Raw genomic sequence first — 8,865 nt, forward strand, 5'->3', positions numbered from 1 at the left:
TGAAATTTTGAAATACACTAAAAATACCAAAAAAACAAACAAAATGGCGGCTGAAATATGGCGAGCAAAAATTAAAAAAAAATAATGTAGTACGTTTAAATAATTAAGTATAGCAATGAAAATATAATAATTTTCGTAAATTTATATTACAAATGAAAAAGTTCGAACCCAGAACTTTTCTGATGCAAGGACAGTTCCTTGCCCCCTACACAGGCCGATCGGCTAGTCAAATACAACTTAATGCTACCATTTAAATGCGACTGATCTGAACTGAAATTGGACAAATCTGAACTAAATTAATATTGGACAAGTCGGACTTTTTGGGACCCTTTACCCATTCATCTTGAAATTACAAGAAATGTGTAAAAACAATTTGGTAACCTTAGGAAATGTTACAGTAGAAGAGAGTACGCAGGACAATTATCAATATACAATATTACAATTAAAGTAATAAATAATGTAGTTTTCTGGGTCAATAAAGTTCCCAATGTAATAAAAACAAGTAATTGGAAGAATGTCCCTACGTCCATAATAGATTATTTAATTGAATAGTAGATGAAGATGAAGAAAAACAGTGATGATTATGTGATATATACAAGAGATGTTATATGCATATTTTGTTATTTAGTGAAAGAGGCGCCATTGCAGTAGAAAGCTGTTATGGGTCTTATTGAGATATCTTCTGACGGATTTTCAAAAAGAAAAATTTCGTTGACGCTTTAAACTTGACATTTTAAATGGTCTACAGTTTTTATCCTTTTTAAATTCTGTGACTTTTTCTTAAATTTTCGAATAATGTTCTTAACCAGTTAAGCGCATTTGACGTGTATACTCGTTGGATCAAATCTTTATTGCTCTGCGTATGACGTGTATACTCGTTATGTAGAAATTCGTTGTGTACTATTGACTATCAAAACTCGAAATTTCAATAAGTTGAAATAAGAATTTTATTTGGTGGTATATTTTTTTTTATACAGAGTGCCTACGGTTTCAAACAAAAATCTCTTTTAGTGGATCTGTTAATTACCACTTTTTAAAAACTAATTCTTATTTCTCAGTATCAGATTCGCAGAAGAAATTGTATCTTAACACATTGCAAGCGGGTCACGTAAAAATGCATTTTAGTGAACCTAACAGAAAATTTAGAAGTGGCAGCAAAACTACTTCGTTTCCACTCTGTTTTTCAAAGAAATTATACATATATTATCTCACAAATGATTCAATATATATGTAATCACACTACTACAATCGTTCGTCGTAATTTCTTTTGAAATTGAAGTTGTAGCTATAGGGGCAAGTTTGCTATAACTTTTATGAAATCCTGCCTACCACTTTTTTAACATTTTTATGTATAAGAGATGTAATACATTTTTTGGAACAAAGTGTCTGCATGCAAAGTGACAAAAATTAGCTCCAAAATCCTTGAAAAATCTTCGAATTTTGCATAAAGCTCTTAAAAGTTTAGTGGCCTTTTGATACCTTAATTTATATTATTATATATTTGATTGGTATTTAATTTGACTTGTATTTGATTATTATTGTTGGTTCGTATTATTATGTATTTGATTTATAAGCATTTGATTATTATGTATACGATTACCATCTATTTGATTTTTATGATACATGTCATGTATTTTATATTGCGAGGCGGATGCAGCGTAAGCCGTGACTATAGGCATAAGTTGTACTTAAAACCATTATAAGTATTCAAGTTAAAATCATTTAAACTGTGAGAGTTGGACTTAATGATATTTGTAAATTCGATTTTGTTTTCGTTTATTAATTTATCATAAATTATTTTAGGCTTTTTCATGACACTTCAAACTTTTCCAGAAGAATATTTATTTTACGACGATCCTGTAGGTATCCATCTTGTGGTACATGATCGTAAAACCCTTCTAAATCCTTATCTGGATGGTTTCATGATGAAAGGGGGATACAGATACAAAATTTTTGTTTCAACGGTAAGAATAATACTTTTCTCATTTTTCAAAAGTTCCTATGTAGACGGCTAATAAGTTTATGTACAAAAACAAAAAGAATGATTAAAAAGAAAAACAGAAAGAATGAAGGAAAATATAGGGCTGGGAAAAATTTCACAGTTGAGAACCAATGAACTTCAAAACCCAAAAAAGAATAATTAGATGATGTAACAAAAGATGAAACCATAATGGATATTGAAATCACCTCTTACATTATAAAGCCTCCACGGGGGATTTTATAAGTAGTCTGCGCAGATTATTTAAAAAGCGAACCAGTTGAGCGCATGAACCCAAATTCTATTTTAAAATTACTTGAGAGAAATTTACTATACATATTTGAGAATTGAATCTGTGGTTGACAAGTAAATAAGACAAACCAATCATATTCCTAAATTCAAAAAATTTTAAGACATATATTTGATTCCACTTTCTAATATTTAATAGGTTTTGTTGTAAATGGCACTTTCGTAAACTGGTTTACCTTCATAATGGTCAGATCGGACTACGCATAAAAAATCGTGTGGAGGCTTTCAGTTATAGGAAGCGTTGATATTACCATCTGAAAATCAAAGAAAAAGTAAAGGAAGGTTTATGTAAATTCAGGAAAATAATTATTTTTTTGCTAATGCCTTAGAGTACTTTTAATAACACGCATATTTACCGTACATTTTTAAAATGTTCGTTCTCTTCTTTGATGTACATCTCTAAATTCCTTTGCACGTAACATAATTTTTTTCTTTCAAAATAACAAAGAAACTTCTTTTTTCCTTTAGTAAGGACAATGAACAGATCTCTATTGGAGGGGTGCCAACTGCTGCATTTTGGGCAAATCATTTAATGAAGTGACAGATATTTTAAAAAAACTAAAATTTGTTGTTCTTAGACTGATTGTGGCATCATTTTAAGAGTCTCACGATGCGAGGAATCCTAGTCCTAAGTCTTGTGGATTTAACTGGGCACCTGGGACGCGAATCGGCCCATGATGAGAGTAATTGAATCAAGTGATGTTACATACATAAATTTTGAACTATTTATAGATAGTGATAGACAAAATAACTTTAAATCAAATTTATTAAAGCAAGAATCACATATTAAAACGCAAATTTTGCTAAAATTAGAAAAACTTTCTATCGGCACGCAGCAAATTGGAAGCTCTGTTATTGTTGAGAGATTATATACTAAAATCTCTCAGTTTACTAACATTTGAGTTACATGCGAAATATTTAACACTAGGTTTATGGGACGTGTCATTTTGACGCATGGAAAATTACAAAACCCGTTTGAATTTTTATTTTGTAATGACTTTTATCCACTGATCGAGGCAAATGTAGATTGAAGTCTATTTTCTTCAAAAGCGTTGAAATATTGAAATTCTCTTTGTGATATACCTATCTCTACGGATATGCGTCAATTTGACGCGATCGTAATGTAGACAAAATTTTGAGCAAGCATCACATCAGTAATAAATAAGAATGTACCGACAATACTTCGATCCGTTATCTCAAATAAAACAAGCGATAAACAAATGTTGCCGATAAGCAATAATAGAAAGAATAAACGCTGAATGTCAATTGATGTCAGAGTGTCAGATTTCGAAGGGTTTCAGTTGCTTAGTTCGAGTATTGAAAAATAAAATACTAGAATATTTCATAAATATATATATCATAATTTCATTTTTTTCTTATAGTGTATAATTACAATGCTTTCTAAGTCACTTAGAAAGCATTGAATGGTACAGTGAAGGCACATTGAATGGTACAGTACCATTCAGTTGATTTATTACAGAGATGCCAACTTGCTCCGCTTTGTAAAATAGTACTTTCTATTGGTAGCGAAATTCAAGTTACTTTTAGTTTAGTATTTTTCCTTTTAAGTAATTTTTTCACCACTAAATATCAAAAATTATAAGTATCATATAAAATTCAACTTTAAAGCATCAATCGACCAGACTTGTTAACCTCATCAGTGAACTTAAAGACTTGCTGAAGGACCAAGATGTGCTGCATCTTCTCACAACTTTAATCCAGGGGAATTCCCCATACAACTGATGTACTACTGAATCAACTCATGCCTCACCTCATCATGGACTTATTATCTGATCTTAACGTAGAATTTTGAACTGTATATGACCTCTAGACTAAATACCAAAACAGTATAGATGAATCGGTTGGAAGCGCTTAGCGCTTAACGCCGAGATTCCACTCATATCAATAAATCAAAAGCATCAATCAACTGCCCGTCTCTAACGAATTTTACAATATAATTTGCTGCCACTTTATTAAAAATATTCCAGAAAGCGGAGCAGTTGACATCCCTGTTATTATTTATTCCCACTCAGATGAATTAGTTAGTGATGAATTAGTTACAAACTGCCTCGCGGGGCTGATGCTGAGATAACCACCACATATGAGTATGAATGAGTGCTGTTATATGCATTCGTTCATACGTCAAATTTGCGCGTGTTCGTAGAGATAGGTATATAAGAAACATCCGTAAACCTAGTGTTAAATCAGTGGTCGAGGACTTATATCGAATTATTCTAAAATTCAACTCATATTAAAATCACTTTATGTAATAACATGACATTTCTTTTAATTTACTCCCCAAATCAATATAAATTATTTATATGATGCATATTCATACATTATTATAATATAGTGGTGAAAATATTCTTTAAAGACTCAGATCAGAGAAACCTTTAAGCGTGGGGGGGGCGGCAGAATGCGCAATATTATTATTAAAAACATATGCCAAAATATTCAGTCATACGTGAGGGGTGAAATTTAATCCATTAACTAAAGTGGAAAACTAGCAGAAACTGGTAGTAAAAACCATTTCATTTCTAGTTTGTTTCCAAAAGAGTAAAATATTAGTGACTTTCATTTCGAAATGAAATTTTCATGCATTATTCATATAGTAATTCGAAATTCCTTGAGTAGAAAGTTATTACTTTTTTTTTAAACTGTGAATTAGCAAAGTACAAAATAAAATTTAGCCAATGTACAATAATATGCCATTCACCCGAAAAAAATAGTTATTTTGAATCACCATTTTGAATTTCAATATTTTACTACTAATTATTCGTTTTCTTTTATACTTTTTTTTTATAGCACAAAGTCAAGAGGTTGAAGTATCCATATGTTACAAACTGCACTGAATATGAGAAGTTATGGAGAGAAAACAATGGAATAGGGCCTTTAAGCCAAGCGGTAAGCAAAAAAAATGAGCAAAATAATATAGTGGTACATTACAAAGCATTTTATTAGTTTGGCCCGATAACCCTTTATTTACCAGAGTGTCTACTGTTGACGAGAATTTCAATCAAAAATCTTTCAAATAGTCCTGTTAATGTCATCAGGGGTGAGTGCGTCCTCCAGGGTGCGTTTAATGATGTTTTTAATAATTTGCCTCTGTTTATTAGTCCTGCACCAAGATCTTATGTCGCCTCTGATGACATTTTGGATCCGCTCTACACGAACTAAACTCAGTCCCGGTTGTTGGGCTGCCCGCCTGTTCGCTTCCCGTTATTTTGACAACGTTTTGTTGTTTTATCTATCTCATTCGCTTTTTAATTCTGTTTTAATCTATTTATTCACGACATTGTGCTTTTTAATTGGCTTATTTACATTCCCTTTCCTTGCTTTGCAAATTTTAGCGTCGCCTTTTAATTGTATTTGATAATTGTTTGTTTTACCACTTTACATCTTCACCTCCTTTTGTTTTACATTTGAGATTTTCTTGGCTCATTACGCCTTGTTCTTCTGTCTTACCTGTTGTCAATTTGTCATCGACTGTATTGGTTCTTTGACCTATATTAACTTAGGACCTCCGTTTACCTGTGACCTTTTAATGTTTTCTTATGTTCACTTCAGGTATACGTTTTTTTTAATGGTTCACTTCATGTTTTACTGTTCTTGAATACATCACTGCGATGTCTTGTAAAATTTTTCATTTGTGTCTTTGGCTCACTATAAGGGAAGCCCCGTCGGCTTCGGCACTATAAGGCGGGACTCTCGGAGCATTTTAATTATTTTACTGCTGTCGCCATCAGACTCCGTAATGTTTACATAATGTTACTCTGTAATGTTACTTTTTGTATTTTATTTACTTTTCTGTTTTTCTTGATTTTAATAAACATTTACCCGTATGCCCTAAATTGGGACAGGTCGGGGTAAATATTTCATAGTCCTGTTAATGACCGTTACTTTTCAAAAACTTGTTTTCATTCCCCAATCAGATCGTTGGAGAAATTGTAACTTAGAAATTAATTGGCTCAAAAATCATCGAATTTGGATCGAGAAAACAAGCAGTAAACAAAGTGTCCACAGGCTACGAAACTTTTCTAAAGACATCCAGTTTATTGACGATACTACCTTCATATTTTTAAAGAACCATAGGTGGTACCAAAATTAATTCATCTAGATCATTTATTTTAAAAAGCCTTGACACTTGTATATTCGCCGTTGTATTATAGCAACTTAATCATCCATTTAGTTTAAACACTAAAGTCCTACCACTCTTTTCATAAATACGTAATCGAGAGACTACAAAATATTGCATATGACTCCTTTGTATGGAACATAAACGCATTAGCAAGGATGCCAGCTTGCAACGTGTGAGGGCAATATTTTTCTACTAGTGGCAAAATATATTTTTTACTCGGGGACTCTTAGAAGTCTCAAAATGTTTTTTTAATTTGTTGTAAGATAAGCATTAAAACAAGTGGTAATGTCTATAATTTTGTAACCGATTCAAATTAATCCCATCTTACTCTTTACTTACCAGATTTACGTTTATGATATAAATTTCTGATTTTTGGTGGTGATCAGAATTGTTTTATGAAGGTTTTTAAGATATAGGAAATATATTTTAATATTCAGATTTTGCTATCACTTTAAGAATTTAGGCAAAACTTTTGGGAGCCTTGTTTACTCTTTGATTTTTTGTCTAATGAATTTTATTTAAAATTATTTGCCACACTTATAAAACATATCAACCTTTCAAATAAAATCCCACTCTTTATCAGTGATCTCAGTACTAAGTGTCAGCTGAATCATCACTTCCTACATCAGAAAGCTTCCACACGGTTTTTTAGAACAAAAATCCTATTTTAAATGTACTTGAGAGAAATGTATCATATATATTTGAGAATTGAATCTGTAGTGGTTGGCAAGTAAATAAGACACACCAATTATATTCATAAATTAAATATATTTTTAGACATATAATTATATGTCTGAAAATTTGTCCATTTGCTTAAACTTTCTATTTTTTAATAGATTTTCTATTAAATTTCACTTTTGTAAGCTGGTTAACCTTCATAGTGGTATGATTGGACTATCTATTAAAAACCGTGTGGAGGCTTTCAGTTATAGGAAGCATTGACTGAATGCAGTAAAATTTCGTAAGTTTTAGTGTCTTTTCCACTTTATAAAATCATTTAGCGTCACTGTAGTTATGTTAATGCATAGCTGCCATGATACCAACTGCTTTGCTTTCTGCAAACGTTTTGCAAACGTGTGGAACAGTATTAAGAACTCTGTTTTGAACAGAAATTCGGTTGTTTTTGTGAAAATTTGTAAAGGAGTTTCTACGACGAATGTTAATTATGTAGCGTTTTATATAGACTTTTGTAATATTTATACGTAGTGATGAGTGAAATAACTTTTCTAACTTAGGAATCACACATTTAAACATAAATTGTGCTGATACTAAAAAATACTTTGCCACAAAGCGAAACAAGTTAGCATAGCTGTAACTGTAGAGTAAGATGACTGTCTAGAAAATGTCACAAAATGGTTGAATGACAATTAACCCAATCGCGTTTTTTGACTAGTGAGGCTCGTCAAAAAACGCATTAGCTCCGTTTTTCTACATAATTTAGAGTGCTAATTACAGTTAGGTTAATTATATTCAACGCTGTTTTACAGATCGAATTTATTAAAATATAATTCTTTCTTATCTACGTCTTTTATTTAATTTTGATTTATTTTCTGTTTACGTATTTTATTGTAACCATGATCATTTCTTTTAGTGTATCTGACAACTTGCATCATTAATTTGTTTATGTCCTACATGAATTCGTGTCTGTCTTGGTGTTAAGTAAGAGACCAAATTTTTTTTGAAAACAAACACAGATGAAAGAACATAATATGTGTCATTTAAGAGAATTCATATTTGACAGGATAAGCTTACTTGAAATTGAAAAAAACAGTTACTAACGTAACCAAATCCGCGTCTCAATAGCCAATCAGGATCCGAGTAACGTCGCCTGCAGGTATCCAATAGATTTCACAAATTGAAAAGTAATTAATTTAATTATTTGTCTAAATAAGTTTAAATGTCTAAACTTTCAAGAATTTTGTTTCTGGTGCCTCTATTTTAAAAAAAAACTTAACGTGTGTTTCCACTAGCATTCTTGCTGAAGTTAAAAAAAAACTGAAATTATTAAATGAGATTATATGTAATTTAATAATAAAGATAAATTAAAGACTCGTTAATAGATTTGCATTGCATGATTTGAAACTTATATCAAAAGAAATGCGCGAGGTGACATCTTAAAATACCGTAAACCGGGGCGAGTCTACCCATTTTAGTTTTATTTAATTTTCACTATTTTAAATTGCAAAACAATTTTTTTTTACCGACGGAGGACTTAGTTCAGACTCTAAGGAAGATGGAGCTGTAGTAGTTTGATCCGTTTTTATTTATTTGTCGTCTTTTTAACCGACCTGTTCAAACGTCTTTTGAGAGATTTGTATTGAAAATCAGCAAACTTTTAGTTGGTGCTCCGTAAGTATATTATTATTATTACTATTTTCACTTTGGTTAAGTGATAAACTTATCTAAGACTAAGATTACATTAATTTTATATGAAAAAAAA

This window comes from Parasteatoda tepidariorum, chromosome 9 (assembly GCF_043381705.1).
Source record: "Parasteatoda tepidariorum isolate YZ-2023 chromosome 9, CAS_Ptep_4.0, whole genome shotgun sequence".
Classification (NCBI taxonomy): domain Eukaryota; kingdom Metazoa; phylum Arthropoda; class Arachnida; order Araneae; family Theridiidae; genus Parasteatoda; species Parasteatoda tepidariorum.